The following is a 17,201-nucleotide window of genomic DNA, read 5'->3' on the forward strand; positions in this document are numbered from 1 at the left end:
GAGACCACTTTAGATAGGAGGGTCACAGAAGGTCTCCCTGAATAGATGACATATCACCTATGAGTAGTGAATAAGAAGGGATCACCATGTGAACAAATAAATGGAAGAAAAATGTTTCTGAAGCAATTGAAGTTTAAGATTAAAGACATCTTGCTATAAAGGTGGCCTTCAAGCAACAAAGTATTAAAAAGCACAACCTTGAACAAATAGGATTGGAAAAGATTTGGAGCTATTCCAGAACTCATCAAATCATAAAATGTTAAAGTAACCATACTCCCCTACCATACCCTATTCAAAAATCTTTCCCAAGATACCATGAAAGTCTCCACCTAGTGCCTTATCCCCCTCCCCAGAACTACTGCCTACAAGAGTTGATTCATTCACCATCCCCCAGTAAGATGAATCACCCAACAGATCCAACTTGTCCCCTCCTCCTTCTCAGTGAATGAACATCCCTCATTAATTTACCATGTCTGAGATTTGGTAGAAAAACTGACAAAACCCATGACATACACAGCTGAATAACATCCCTATTTATCTGTTCATTCTCAGTAAGTAAATCTAGCAGCTTATAAAACATTCCAATAAAACTGGTAATCACCCCACCACCACACAATAAACACAAATAAAAAGAAACAGCAAAGATAATTTCTCTGTCCCAATATTCACCCTAATTTATTACTATTGTGTACATCTCTCGTTTCCCGTAAAGATCCAAGATGGTAAGCCTGGCTCAGTGCAGGTCACTAAACTTCCCTCCATTTTCTCCTGTGACCTTGGTACATGAACCTTTAGAATGCACTCCATCACTTTATCTGTTGCTGTTACCACTGACAGTAATCACAGAAACAAAAGTACCACTTACTGAACGTTGACTGTGTCAGGTACTGTGGCAAAGACTTTAGACTTATTTTCTAATCCACGAAACATTATTTGAAAGCCTCCTTTATGTATCGTTATGCTCATTTTTCATGTAGTGAAACTGAGGCTTTCCCATGTTCATAGCTTTTAGTTAGCTAATGAGGAGTCAAAATTGAATCCATGCAATATTTTTTGATTGATTGGTTGATTTTTTGCAATACTGGGGATTGAACCCAAGGACACTCTACCACTCAGCTACACCTCCAGCCCTTTTGGTGTTTTATTTTGACACAGCGTCTTTCTAAGTTGCTGAGGCTAACCTCCAACTTTCAGTCCTCCTGCCTCAACTACCTAAGTTGACAATCATGAGTCACAGTGCCCAGAGTGAATCCATGTGATTAGGTTCTAGCATTTTAAACCCTTTCTTCACTGTGTAATTGATAAAGTCCAAAGAAAGGCTCAGGATGAAATGGACAACAGCATATGAAAAATTAATGAATTTAAATTTTTAAAATAAAAAATTCTTGCCTGATTAAAACCTTCCCTTTGTGGCTCACCAAACCCCCCTGCACTGATATACCCACACATGTTGATTACAGTGCCCCCAAGGAGTTTGCAGATTTACCTTCTTTTCCAGGACTCATACCTACTCACACAAAGACTTAACATCTCTAAGCTGAAAATCTGAAATGATCCAAAGTCTGAGACTTTTTAACACTATCATAATGCTACAAGTAGAAAATTCCACACCTGACTTCATGTGACAGGTTGTAGTCAAAACACAAGCACACTACAAATATAGTATAAAACTGCCTTCGGGCTGTGTATAAGGTGTCTAAGCAATATAAATGAATTTCATATTTAAACTTGGGCCACATCTCCAAGATATCTCATATATATATTTATTCCAAAACCTGGGGGGGGGGGGGAACCCTGTAATTTGAAACACTTCTGGTCCCAAGCACTTCAGATAAGGGACACTCAACCTGTACCACATAACTAAGAATCTTAGTCAGAGAAATGCCAGTCTCCATCTACTACAGAGTATAATACAAACTGTTGTGGCTTAGTTTGCCACCCTAGTCCTCAGGAAAGTCACCCTCTCTAATGAAGTTTCCTAACTATGAGCTGACATTGGGTTGTTTCTGTCCTCATTTGCTTTGAAATCCACAGTAGCATGTTATCTGGTCCAGCCACTTCTTATGCCTTAGGGGCTTCCCTGTTGTTTGGGTCTCATTGTTGGGTACATATCTTAGCATAACACAGCTTCCATTTAAATTGCCTTGCATCCCTATTCTGCCTTCCTGATTAGGTCTATGGCTGGGGGAACTCACTAGGTGTAGCACATGGGGTAAAAGGAGATACGTAATCAGGGAAATTATAGAAGCAAAGACTAATTGGGTCGCCTCCTTAGCTCCTGTCTTTGGAGGATAGTTTCCTTTGGTGTGGGACTTGCAGTTTTCTAATCTACTCTTAAATGCCCACCAGCACCACTGTCATTTCTGGAATATTTATCCCCACACATTCTAATGTCCTAACTCTGATGGCATAGTAGAACAGCCTAGACTGAGAAACAAAGAAAGAAAAATCTCTGTCCTGTTTTACATGGTTCCGAGAATGTCTCTGAACTCTGCACAGGGAAAATCAGCAATGCTGGGAGTTCTGCTCTGACACAGGCTCAGATTACTAAGGGAGGATGGGGGAACTCAGGATTCTTCAAAATAAACAGTCCCCCATCTGGGATGATTCAGATATGGATTTGCCTGTAGCTAAGTGTTGAACTAAATGACTTCTGAAATCCTATCCAGCCTCCTTATGATATAAAGAATCATAAAAATAATTGGTAGGTTCACTGGTTTATTAGGATTGCTGATAAACCTCAGTTTTAAGAATAGCTATATCTAGACATGAAGTAACCAAACCAATAAACTAGAAGGGACACCTGGGTTCAATCCCCAGCACTGCAAAAAAAAAAAAAAAAAAAGAAACTAGAAGGGACAAATGAGTCAAAGGAAATTCTTTTGCCTTATCTAAGCACGAATAAGCGTGTCTTTTAAATTGGAAACTACTCATGTTCATTTTTAAAATTCATAATTGTATCTGTTCTGTGGAGTGAGGTGCACACATAATTTTAATTGTTATTTGTTTCATTTGGAATGTCATAGATCCCTTTAAAGATTTGATGAAATCTGTAGAGCCTCTCCCAAGGTAAATTTATTTTGCATCTATAGGTTCTTGAATCCTTGAAGTTTCTCCATTGATCTCAAGTTACAAAATCCTATTTAATATGACATCTCTAGTCCTTATTAAGAAACTAAGTTAACGCATCTTCACGGATACAATAGCCCTTTCCTTCCACCTCATTTCTCCCTCTCATTTATCCATCTAGTGTTAATACATACTGAAGTCCTGTGGCAAAATACAACAACTCCTACACTGCAGAAATACAAAACTAAGATTTGCATTTTGATCTCCTTATTCAGATAAGGATAATCTTCTAAAATGTTTTTATCAGAAAATATTTGTTAGAAATAGCATAACTAATATTTTAAAATTATATCTGTAGTCAAGACAATTCTTATAAGTGGTACCAGTTCCCTCCTTCCTGTTCACTTAGGTGTATATCACTAGAATTCCCAATGTCAAAATCACAACTAGCAAAATTTTAAAGTTGAAGTCTCTTCATATGCAAACTTGGTCTTGATTGAATGTGTACAGTAACAATCTCAAGATGATAGCAGACTAGCAGGGAATTACTACTTACTGTATTATTTTTAGTCCTTGATTTAATTCTTCAATGAAGTCTACAATACTAAGATGCCCATCTTTCCTCTTGCTCACCTAGTACTGCCAAGATGGCCTGAAGCCACCTGCTTCTGTTTTCATTCCTCCAGTTTAATGCCTTTTTCCAAACCTATTGTGGGAAATTTCCAGATTACTTCCCAGGAGACTACTTCTCCATTCTATCCTATGACCTGCTCCCTTAAGTATCTTCCTGAAGTCTCAGAGATCATTCACTTCTCTCGTGCTGTGTCACTAATGGGTCTCAATGGATCACGGTGCCAACATGTTTCAGAACCCCACCCGACCTTAACTCTCCTACCACCATCTGTAACACTCTTTCCTGGAACTCTTACCAAAGTGTACTAATCATATCCACCCAATCACCTTTGTTGAAATATATTTGCTTATTCACATGGATATGGTTTTGATGGTACTATTTTCTTTTCCTAAATGCCGTTTTGCCACCTGAAAAACTCTAAATATCAAATATTGCTTCTTTTTTCACTTTCCCTAATCCATGTAAATTAAACTATTAGTTTTTCCCTGTGTTAAAATAACATCTTTAGGTGCTACTTTGCACTCTCTATACCCCAGTTTTATTATCTATAAAATGAAGCTTTAATAGTACATGACCCAAAGACTTCCTGCGGATCAAGTGAGATGACACAAGCTCCACTAAGGATCTTCTCTCCATTTTATAAAGTACTTTCATATAATTTCATATGTAGATCACAATAATTATTTCAGGAAATCATCTCTATTTCCCAGTTTTTAAGTTAAGTAAAATCGAGGTACAGAAATATGAATTGACTATTCTAAAGTCACATATACAGTAAATGGCAAGACTGAGAGAGGTATCTAGATCTTGACTTAAAATGCCTCCTTTTCTAATATAGTATTAGATACTGAGTACTTTCCTTTTTTTCTAGTTTTAGTTGAATCATTAGGTTGTTTATTGAAATTTTTTTTTATTTTTACAGACTGCATTTTGATTCATTGTATACAAATGGGGTACAACTTTTCGTTTCTATGGTTGTGCACGATGTAGATTCATACCATTCTTGTAATCATACATGTACATAGGGTAATGATGTCTGTCTCATTCCACCATTTCTCATACCCCACCCCCCACCTTTTCATTTCCCTCTTTATAATCTTAAGTTCCTCCATTCTTCTCTCACCCCCCTACCCCCCACCCCCATTACATAGCATCATCCAATTATCAGGGAAAACCTTCGGCCTTTGGTTTTTTGGGGATTGGCTTATTTCACTTAGCATGATATTCTCCAATTCCATCCATTTATCTGCAAATGCCAAAATATTATTCTTCTTTATGACTGAATAATATTCCATCGTGTATATATATATATCACCATTTCTTTATCCATTCATCTATTGAAAGGCTATATAGGCAATTAATAAATATATGAAAACCTGTTCAGCATCTCTAGTAATTAGAGAAATGCAAATTAAAACAACTCTAAGATTTCATCTTCCTCCAACTAGAATGGCTTTTATCAAGAACACAAACAGTAATAGATGTTGGCGTGGATGTGGGGAAAAAGGCACACTTTTACATTGCTGGTGGAGTTGCAAATTGGTGCAACCACTCTGGAAAACAGTGTGGAGATTCCTCAGAAAACTTGAAATGGACCTACCTTTTGACCCAGTTATCCCACTCCTTGGTTTATACCCAAAGGACTTAAAATTAGCATACTACAGTAACACAGCCACATCAATGTTTATAGCACCCCAATTCACAATAGCTAGATTCTGAGTACTTCTTATTCTGCTTTGTCCCCTCAGGACCTAGCACAATATTCTGCATATAGTTGCCACTCAATAAATTTTGGTTTAATTGAATTGCATGCTTTCTCTTCTTCTGAGGTACAAATGGGGGGTGGGGTGTTGATAATACCATGCTGTCTGGCATACTGCTAAAGATCCTGCAAGCTGACAGTGTCTTTTAGATGTGACCATTGGAATAGCTATGAATTCAAATAACCAGTCCATGACCTGACTCCATTTTCTCCATTCTGCCTACAAGGATATTGTGAATTTCTATCACTGATTTACCAAAATCAAAATGTACCAGATCCACAGTGTCCCCTTTAGCCTCCAGTTGAGGAATCTTTTCAGGAGATGAGAGGTTGTCATATTAGCATCACTTATTCTTCATGACTTTTTATCAAACTCTGGTGATCACCTTTTCTTTCTAAATCATCTTTCAAAAGTTTTTACTAGAGATTAACATTTTGGGACTCTCCCAATTTTCTTTTCTTTTTATTTTTTCCCCCTCCTCTCACTCATTTGTATGTTTTTTGTGGTGCTAACTGGGGATCAAACCCAAGGCTTTGCGCATGCTAGGTAAGCACTACTCTACATCCCCAAACCCCTTGATACTCTTTCTGAAGATTAGAGTGTTTGCCAACACCTTGCCTTGTGGCACAGTTCCATGATTTCTCAGAGATTGCTAAGGATATGTGAAGCATTATCACAAGACTCTAGCTCTTTCCTGCCCAAGAGGGTGTCCATATGCAGTGAGTTTTAACCCTACCAGGAGATATACAGCATGGAGGTTTACCTAGCACAACTGTAGGTAGCCATGTATTAGTGGTCCTTCTCTGAAGATTTCTAAGAGCATAAACTCATCAATGAGGACTTGCCCTTTCTCACAGACAAGTGTGGACATACTAGATGCCATCTGGATCTTTCTTCCAATCTGAGATTCAGAGATGTTCCAGGTGTCTGGACATATCAGTAATTCTCCTGAAGCTTACTTCAGCTTTGTGTTGTCTTGAACTGATGACTACAGTATTCCAAGCTGTGTAAAATGTAACTGTCTTGTCAAATCAAAAGATGAATTTTCAGAGAGACCAAAAATTCTGTCAACCCATTCAGGCTTTCGAAGGCTATGCATTTATTGCTTTTCAATCAACCCAGACATCCAGAATAAATTGAAGGAGAAAAAAATTTCCAGGGTAGAATTTACAGGCAGAGGTTATCCTGATGAAAAATGCAAATAGAGGAGAGAACCAATAAAATCAAATTTTTAAAATCCTATTATCTCGTTTTAGTCTCTGCTCACCTCTGCACAACTGTCCATTACAACGTGGTTTCCAGTGTCATTTTAAATACAGCTGACATTGTTTCTGATCTTAAAGAATTTATTTCCCATTACCATGGCATGACAGTAGTTCCAGCTTGGGATATGTCATTTCTGCCGGGACTAATCAGCTAGCTATTTTACCAACAAGAGGCATAATCACTAGCCATTTTGTGAAGTGTCTGTAAATTCCAAGTATGTCAGTGACTGCAACCTAAGTATGTTGCTAACTTACAGGTCCTTTACTTTCCATTGTACAGATTACAGAAAGAGAGTAGGAGAGGTCCCAGCATTCCTCTTTGACTAATGCTGCATCTTTCCAGGTTGGTTTTATGAACATTAGCTAACTAAGAATAACAAAAGTGATGATCACTTTGCAAATTACATCACTGATGCAAAAATTAACATCCTTTTCCATATGTACTTTCTTTAGTGACCTTCAAAAATCATAGTTAATTCTCTGTAAATATATTCTCAATCTAATAGATCTGTTTATATAATTATCCCTCTATGAGACATTGGCCCATTGAAATTAGTTTTAAAAACTGACTTAAGAACTAAAAGATAAACACAAACACAGTTCATTATTTTTTTTTAGGCATGGCACTCTTTAACATGCTGAGATACCCTGTAAACAAATGGGATAGCCAAAAATATCTGTTTCCCTAAAGTAATCTCTTGATCCAGTAGTCTGAAGTAGAAGTTGTTTAACTCTTCACACAGTTTAAGGGCTTCCAGATACATCACCCTCTTTGGTCCTGATTATCTCAAAACCAGTCTACTGAAGAGTGAGTAAGCACAGAGGCTATGATGTCACATAGTCAAGGATTTGGACTTAGCCCTACATTCCTAACCCTTTAGCTTTATAAATTGTTTAACTTCTTCAAGTATCTACTTTGCTACCTTGTAAAGTGAAAGTACCAAGAGAACCTCTTTCATAAGTTTACTGTGAAATAAAGTGAGAAAACTCAAAGAGAGTGCTTCTGACAATGACTGGCCCATATCAAGCACTTAATAATGTTCATATGTGAAATTTCATGTTTATGAAACTCATATTGTGAGTTTGACAAAGGCAAATCTAGGTGATCCAAAACCTTAGCTTCTTCAACTCCGCATATGCTCCTGTAACTATGAAAAGTAATAATTCATCAGTAGTATTTCAGATTATCTCCTGGAAGTTATGTGAGCTCTAGAATAATAAATGATTTCTTCTGAATATAGAAAATGCATTTATTTCTGGGAAATTCCTCCTTGCTTCAGTGTCCTGAATAATGATTTGATTATAAGGGACAAAATATGATTGAAATACGTCATGTGTCCTGTTAACAAAAGAAGCACATACCAATGGTTTCCTCTGGGATTGATTTAGCAACATGGTGAGACTAATATAGCCCTTTAATGTAAGAAATGAAGTAGGGGCAGGGCTAATTTGATGCTGTGGATATCCGGAATAACTGGGTTCCTATAGCCCACAGGTTACAGGTATGGTGAGAGTATCTGCATACCATAAATTAAACCCTCTAGGGAAGGCAAAATACCACTGTGGCTTAAGCCTTGCTGCATGGCAGAGGTGTTACATACCATTCCACAGGGGACTCTGTTGACTCATTCCAAATGGAGGAAAAGAGCCAGGATTCTAGAGTTCTAATCTTCTCATGTATAGATTTCTCAGGAGATAAGGAACCAATCATATCATCCCACTCTCTATAAATGCTCCCACCAAACTCTACCATCAGACTAGAAAAATGACCTCATTGCAAAGTTATTTGCAATTTAAACAGAAGAATCATCTGTGTAATCAGTTCTCAACCCTCTGTGGTAATATTGAAGGGAGAAGTGTTAGTCTGCTGCCTTGGCTCTGTATGTGTGTGTTAATCTGAACTACCTCTGAGCAACATACCTCTCTAAGTGACCATTGCTTTTCCCCACCTATTTGGCAAATTTCTGTGGAAACAACCCATAAAAATTGTCACTTGAGTTACAGCAGCATTCACATCTTCCTTTTGCCAGGACCTTCATGCCTGCTTTTTATTCTCCCTGGAGTGTATATTGCACTGAGATTTTCCTAAGGATCACATATGTATTTCACTAAGATTTCTGTTCAAACATCACTTTCTTCACCTCCCCATCAAAAACACCTCAAGTACAAGCTCTCTACCCCATCATATGCTTTATCCCACCACCTTATTGTTCTTGATAGCACTTAATACAGCCTGACACTGTTTTATATATTTGTCAATAGTTTTTCTCCTTCACTAAAATGTAAACCAAAGCTCCTAAAATGAGATGCATAAAGGAAAGTAAATAAACTTTTGTTTTTAAAAATGAATGAATATAAAAATATTGTACATGATTTGTACTAGCTAAGGCCAAAACATATTCCTTCTTTGAGTCAGAGTTCCAGGTCCTATAAAGAGGATTTAGAGATGAGAAGATGCCACCAATGAGGTTATTTAATTTTTTCATCTCCAGGCCCTGATAAGTGTAAGTTGAAGTTTTCCTCCTTTTGCTTTTAAAAAAGGTACACTAATGGTTGACATATTCTATGACGTATTTTATGCTATCATTCAGTTTTTTAAAAATCAACATGTATTTAACTTACACCCCACTTGTACCCAATTCTAGTGGCTAGAGCTCTAGAAGCACAATCAAGAGATACTTGATTATTACTTGGTAGTTCTGAATATATTTAACAGTCCTCAACAGCCCCTTATCAAATGTCCTTCAAACTCATGATTCCTTGTAGAAGTCATGAAAACAGAGTGGCTTAATAGAGGCACACCTGGTGGAGAAGAGTCAGAAAATTCCACCCCACTACCAGCACTTCTTTCCTTACTTGCTGTGAAATATTGAACAAGTAACCTAGTTATTCTGAACTTCTGTTTCTTTGATTAAAAACCAAGTAAACAATAGAACTTCCCTTTCATGCTCATTAGTGGAGACAGCATCCCTGTTAGCTCCACTGTGTACCGTAGGGCTATAGGGCCTTTGGGATGTTCTGGGTAGAATGGAATAGAGGATTTGCCTACTAAGGAACAGCCCCTGATTTGGGGAAAAGGAGAAGCTAAAATCTATAGGGAAGTCTGGCAAGAGTCATTCAGAGTCACCAAAAACTACCATATTTCTTTGTGACCAAAGCTAGTTTGAGAACCTGAAGTACTCCAGAAACATTTAACTAAATCAATGCTGCAAGGTGTTAGAAGAGGTCTGGAGAGAATTTTGTAATTCTTAGCAGGGCTCAGTGAACTTGTGTACCCTGTCATGAGGGGAGACTCTAAATGGAATGAAACCATTCGAACTTTGGGAAATCAATCTAGGTCCTAAATTGAAGACAAAATAAAGTGGTGATTTGAGAAAATATTCCCCTTGCTTTATGCCATGAGCGGTGGCAAATTTCTTTTTTTCACTTACAGTAACACAATTTTGTTTATATCAAAACAATGACTCTGTGCCAAACAACATACAGCACCATGTTGTTATGGAATTTATCTATCTTCCTCTTTCATTTTTTTTTTTATTGGCAATTAGCTTATTGGTAAACACATGTGCCAGCATTGTCTGCAATGGTTGTAAGTTTCCAGTTGAAAGGATCTGAAACTTTAAATATGACTGAAATGGCCTTCCAGGCAGGTGAATACTGAGTAAATGCTCTTAAATGATGAGTGGAATTTACAGTATTATAACTATTAAACTCCTCAAAGAAAGACATCACACAAATATAAACCATTGTTATTCTTAACTTGTTATTTTGTTATGAACTACTGTTTTCTCTATGAAATGTGTCTTTTCTCTTTTCATTGAAAAGATTTGGAAAGTGATACAATTTGCCCAAGGACCCATAGTGGCCAGATCCCAAGCACCTTGGCATAGTAGAGGAAAATCTAATTCTGTGGATTCAAGGTCCAAGACACAAAAGTGGTACCTGTCATCTCAGGTTCTCAAGCACTCAGAGAACACTGTAAGCCTGCCGTGATTAATTAAAACCCAAAGGTAGACACAGATTGACAGCAAGGCACTCAGTAGGTTAAAAAAAAAAAGAACCAAGAAACTGTACTGTCATTGTCCCATGGAGGATTGGGAGACTGCACAGCCCAGAAAGGACCCTTATCCAATCTTCCTCCCCACACAGTACTTCTCCCCTTGGAGAAGACATCAGTTGGAGGTGTGCCACAAGAGCCCATGAGAAATTTGGATCCTCAAAGAATCTTCTTTTCCCTTTTTGCATTCATAAATCACTCTCCTAATCATTCCATCCAGTCCTAAAAATTTTAAGAGGATGGTACTCGGCTAGTGAAAATTCATAGGCACCTGCTCTTGATTTACTCCCTGCTTAGAATAACTTTTATACAGCTGTGATATTGCAGAATGACTCTGTTCAAGGTACCAAACAGTGGGGCTCAGTCAAGAAGGGATACTTCAGATGTTTGGGTTATAATTATTTCAGCTATTCCTTTTTATTTTTTTTTTCTTTACAGCATCATTAGTAATCTGTCACTCTAATAATATTAATTCCCTTTTGACATCATGGAAGTAAGAAGAAATCATCACTGACATCAAAAATGAGGTGATATTTCAGCAGTATTATTTCACTGAAGATAAAATGGAAAACTTTATTACTCCCCATGTCTCCAAGAAAGCTGAATAAGGCATATGCTGACCCTAGAGCTTCTCCACTTCAGTTCCTTTTGGACTGATAGGAAATAACTAATTTTAATTGTTCCAGCTAGTTTCAGAAAGTAAATTTTTCCCCAAATCTTTATATCTACATACTAGTTAAAAAAAAAAAAAGCTTTCCATTTATAAGAACCTGAGAAAACAAAGAGAATCCAGAGTAACTAAGAATAATCTGTAATTTTCATTCTTCAACATCACCTTTTTGTTCAAAGTATTTAGGCATTGATTTCACTCAATCATGTGGTCAATACTGATTGTGTGCCTCTGTGTATTACACACTGTATTGGGTGCTAGGAAGACAAAGATGGATAAACCAAGTCTGTGATACGGAGAGCAGAATCTAGATTTAGGCAGGCACACAAAGAAGAGATTGTGAGAGAGTGCTATATGAGCTACAGTAGAGGTGTGTTCCATGGCAATACCATGAAGTGGGTAAATCTGGGTGGTGCAAGGGGAGAGGATTCCACAGAAAGCATCATTTTAGCCAATTCTTACAGGATAGACTCCCCCTGCAGAGATATTAGGTGATTAAAAGGGTGATTTATGAATGCAAATCAGCAGAGAGATGGAGGCATCAAGTGCATTGAGCAGAAACATCTCTGGCTCCTGGGAACCAGGACTGAAGACATCTGGACTGACTCGGCTAACAGACCAGAGCAGGAGGCTTCATTTCATGCAGTACCACCCCCATGGGATAATCAGTGTTCAGGGTAACAAGGATGAAAATTATGAGCATTTCAATGTTAACAAAATTTCTTGAATTCATTATAAGAAAAAGAACATGATTTTCTAACAAAGAGACCGTGAAAGTTGTCCTTAGCCTATAAGGTCGGAGACTAAGTATTTCAATTTATATAAGTCATTAGAAAATTTCTTTTAAAATTTTTCAGGTTTTTTTTTTTTTTTGTCCTATCATTCTGTCAACATGAGTATGTGAGTACAGGGATTTTTTTTTTTCCCTGAACCTCAAATTTCTCAAATAAATAGACATTCTGAGAGGAGGAATATGATCTTCCTAGAACCAAACAAGGAGAAGGAATAGAAACCAAAAATCCTTATGCACTGAAATCTTGGATTGCAAAATGAATCAAAGTAGAAAGCAAAAATTAAACCTCAGTCTCTGACTGCTTAGTCTATACACTGCTGGATGTTTGGAAAAACTCCAGTATTTGGCACAATATACAGTTCAGGCAGCCTGAGCTCCCCTTAGATATATTATTAAGTGAAACCCCTGACTTTAAAGATGATGACTTACTTCTCATTAGAAGAATTATTTTTTCTTCAAGTCATTTATTTCTAATTTTCATTGGCTATTCAGTCATTATACTAATCGTAGCAATCTTTGAAAATAGTGTAACCTAAGCACCAATCCCTTTGTTCCAATCAGAACTGTGCAAGTTCGATCCGTGACAACACATCTGCAATTAAACAACTCTTCTCAAGCAAGCAGTAACTGATGGCATAAAACATGAGTTTTATAACTGCAAATATTTGATATTATAAGTGGGGTTTTAAAAGAATCAAATACAGTATCTGAGTACTGGATTTTCAATATGAACAAATTTTCACCTTTTCTCCCTCCCCCTGGGGTGGGGGGGAAGAACTTTTATATCCCTTGATTGAATGCTTAATTACTCTTTTTTTAAAAAAACTTTCAACAGATTTTTAAAAAGAGATCTCTCCCTTTCTCCCTATTTTTGCAGTGTCTGCATATGCTTTATCTTTCTATCAAAGATAATGTGAAACTTTGGTGCTTTGTGTTGCAGGTCATTAATTGAGTTGCTTTTTATCTGCTTGATTTTATTTATTTTTCTTTTTCAAACATCTTTTTCTTCCCCAGATAATCAATGCTCTCAATTACCCTCAAACGCATCTATTTCTATCACCTCAAAGCCAATGTAACCCCATGGAGTACACTTCCAAACCAAGCAAGAGCCATTTAAGAGTAAATCTTTTTGTTTAAGTCAGCGCTCAGGATTCAAGGGGAAATCACATCCCTAGTTGACTCTTGGCTTTTTTTCATTACCATATGCAGAGACTAGAGAAGTGAACTGGACACAAATGGGCTGGGGGCATGTTTGGTTTCTTTGCATGTACCAAAGCAACACAGAGCTGATACACAATAAACAAACATGCATTATGAGTTGTTTTCAGTCACTTTATAGACATACGCATTCATAAATTTTGATACGGTTGTAAGAAGCCGACTTTGATGGGACCAAACTCACAGACGAGCTTTCGATCACTGGAGCAACCACAGTCTAACTTTATGTTGACAATTTATCAGCCCTTCTCCGTCAAGGAAAATTGTTTTTTAGTGCTTGCCTATTAGCAATCACATGCATAATATGAAATTGAGTTTTGGGGAGGACGGCCTACCATCTGTCTTTCTGAAATTTTTTTTCAACATTTCATGCTCAAGTTCAACTCTCAGTGTATCAGAACGCTACAAAACAGGATTCACCCATAATACAGGCACTTAGCAAGAAAAATGAGCCAGATACCAATGCAATATTTTAATTGGCAGACTTTAAAAAAGGAAAATCATTGATACCCCAGTCTGTCCATTATCTTTTGAGTGTACTTCAAATGCTGCCTGCCTCTCAAAGCCAACTTTGGCATGGCTGCTTCTTGTAAAGAACAGTTCATTCATTAGTGTGCTTTGAGAAATGTTCAAATATTTTTACAAAAATAAAAATAGAAAGAGAAAATGTAATGTAACGTGAGATTAAGAAAATGGAGCTCTGAAAGGCTAATACGAAGCCTGAAAAAAATGTATTTAATTTCTCTGCCAAGTTCCAATATGCTAAGATTTTTTTTTATCAACAGCATTGTTTTTCTACAGCAATACCTGCCTCAGGGAAGAATTGGTTTTGTTGCTCTCAGGATTATATTTCTTAAAATATGCTTAAGATGATTCTATTAAATTAATAAAAAAAGAAAGAAAGAAAGAAATAGTACACTCCCACAATGTAGAAGGATTGCTCAAAAGAACATTCCCAAGCCTTTCATGTGTAACTGCATTTGTGTGGCAGGGCATTTATTATGCTATAAATTCCATCACTGATTTTGGCCAGTTCAGATTGATTCTGCAGTAACTGTAAGTAATGAACCTTCCAGAGCCAAAGGGGGAGGAAAAGAGGAGGAGGAGTAACCAATACACTTGTGGCTGTGGGAATACAAATCGTAGGGTTCATTTAGTAACAGCTTTTATCAGATCATGCAGCCAATACCCTAAAAAGCAGGAAAATATATATGCAGAAAAATCTACAGGTTCCTTGGTCTGACTTCAGTAGCTACATCAGGCAAACAATGAGAATGCTTATTGAGGAAAGGAAATGATTTGTTTTTCCCCAAACCTTTAATTCACAAATTCCTTCTCATCTTCCCTTCCCCCATCACTTACTATAAAGGCAGATGTCCATGTACAAGAGCAATAAAACATGGAGATTTCTTTTCCTATTGCTATAATTTGAACCTTAAATGTCCTCCAAAGGCCTGTATAAGGCTTAGTCCCCAGCATGGCACTTTTGGGAGGTGGAGGAACCTTTAAGAGGTGGAGCCTAGTGAGAGGTCTTTAAGTCATCGGGGGTGCACCACTGAAGGATATTGTGGGAACCTTGGTCCCCTCCTCACTCTTTTCTTTGCTTCCTGACCATAAGGTAAGCAATTTTGCTCTGTCACATTTTTCTGCCATGATGTGCTTCCACAGGCCCAAGGCAATGGACTGATCAGGGACTGAAACCTCTAACACTGTGAACTCAAATAAACCTTTTCTCTTTATAAATTAATTATCTCAGGTATTTGTTATAGTGACAGAAAGCTGACTAACACACAAGGGAAGCTTAGCCTCTCTCAGTTCCCTCCCTTGGGCTGGATGGACTCTTAGTCCAGAAAAGTCTCCCAAGGGGTTGAGGTATAATAATCCTGTGTTCAAATATTTGTAAAGAGAAAAATGAGCTACCCTGGAGAAGTTGTCTCTTGAGCCTATTAAGAAAATAAGGTAACAAGTGAGAGAAACAGCAGGAGAAACACACACTCAGAGGCACCCCATGAACTCCCTGAGGTTATGACTAGAGAAAGAAGTGGGTGAATGAACGAAGCTGAGGTATGAGTAACCTGTACCACAGTAAAGCAGCACCAGCTTTTTTTTTTTTTTAAGAGAACTTTTTGCTGATATTCTTTAAACCTAAGCAGTAAAGTAAGAGAGTGGGTGTTAACGATGGAGTAGTGCATGATTTGGGATCATAGGTATAGGCAGAGATGGAGTGGAGTGAGCATCTTTGGGTAGCAAAGGGAGGAGGAGAATATGGAAAATAATGATGTTGAAGATGCATTTCAGCTTGGGTGAGGTGGGTACGCACCTGTAATCCCAGTTACCCAGGAGGCTGAGGCAGAGGGATCGTAAATTTGATATAGTGAGATGGTATATCAAAATAAAAAATAAAAGGACTGGGGTTGAAGTTCAGTGGTAAATTGCCCTTAGGTTCAACCCTCACTGGGGGGTGGGGAAGCTTTTTACCTGCTAGAGAGTCCAAGAAAGTGATTACTTTATTCTTGTGGGCTAAGGCCAGGCCCAAAGAGCAAGCTCCTTGGTGATAGAAAAATGACCATGGGGAAAATGACCATAGGGAAGCCATGGCTTCAGTGGAATGTGGATAGGCAACAGTTTATGTCAATTTTGGGATCTGTGTCCGCAACCCCGTCCCATTACATTTTCAAAAAGACAGAGCTACAAAGAAATAATTCATTTTAAAGAATGTAAAAGCATCTTTACTTTCCTTTTCCCAAGAACAAATACCACACACTCTTCTGAGAGTTTTTCTCTATATTTTTCTCCCTATCCTTCCTTAAAATTGTTGAATTATAAAGCTGAAAGTTCTGAAGATATTTGAGAATCATGAGGTGAGACTCACAGAATGGACCATTTGGGGCCTTTTTGAAACATGCACTTTTCTTATTGGGGTAACTACCAGGAAGTGTCTCACAGAAGGAATCATGGATGCGATTGACAGGTCTTTAGATACAGCAGTAAGAGTTAGCCAAATAGGTAAGCCATGATCAATTTTAGGGGGCAGACACTGAACAACACAAGAATGCCAGGCTCAGAGTGGGCATTTCCTGCTCCAAAGGAAACCCAACTTACGTGTCACTTGTCACAAGTAGCGTTATTAGAGCTCACCATGGATCACCATGACCTGACCTAGCTACCTGAGCACAGCATGAAGGAGAAGACAAGTGAAAAGAACTGCCTGGAACTACCTTAAATCCTCTTTTAGTGGGGAATATAAAGAGTTTCAAAAGACAGCGAAGAGTTTCAGCTCCATTCATAGAGAAGAACTTGCTTCCAAACTGAGCCTAAAGTTTCTACAGTATGCACAGCACATGGGCCCCCTTTAATTCAGTCCACTCTGGTATTTCCAGTGATTATATTGGAATTTGAATGAGAAAATGAGAATTATTAAGAGAACCGAAATGTGAGTGTGCTTCTAGAACTGTTTGGGATATCTTCTGGGTGTGAGGGAGGAAACAGAAAATAGGCCTATGGACAAAGAGAGGCATGGTTACATGTCTTTCCAAAATAACTAGGTAACTCAGTAATCATATTATAACCAATTAAGAATACCACAAGGTCACTTGGTGAGTTGCACTGATGTTAATCGAGTAATAAATAGAAGTTGATTCACACATATCATTAAAATCTAAACTCTCCACAGCTATCAGCTATGTGATATTAATTATTCTAGCCTAATAGAGCTATCAAACAGAAAATAAT

At 37.7% G+C, this 17,201-nt stretch overlaps 1 protein-coding gene across 9 annotated transcripts in view; it reads left to right on the forward strand.

Annotated features, from left to right (window-relative positions):
• Window positions 1-17,201, forward strand: part of Npas3 (neuronal PAS domain protein 3) — an 829,271-nt gene that overhangs the window by 765,458 nt on the left and 46,612 nt on the right. The window lies entirely within an intron of this gene.

The sequence above is a fragment of the Sciurus carolinensis genome, chromosome 2, assembly GCF_902686445.1.
Source record: "Sciurus carolinensis chromosome 2, mSciCar1.2, whole genome shotgun sequence".
Classification (NCBI taxonomy): Eukaryota; Metazoa; Chordata; class Mammalia; order Rodentia; family Sciuridae; genus Sciurus; species Sciurus carolinensis.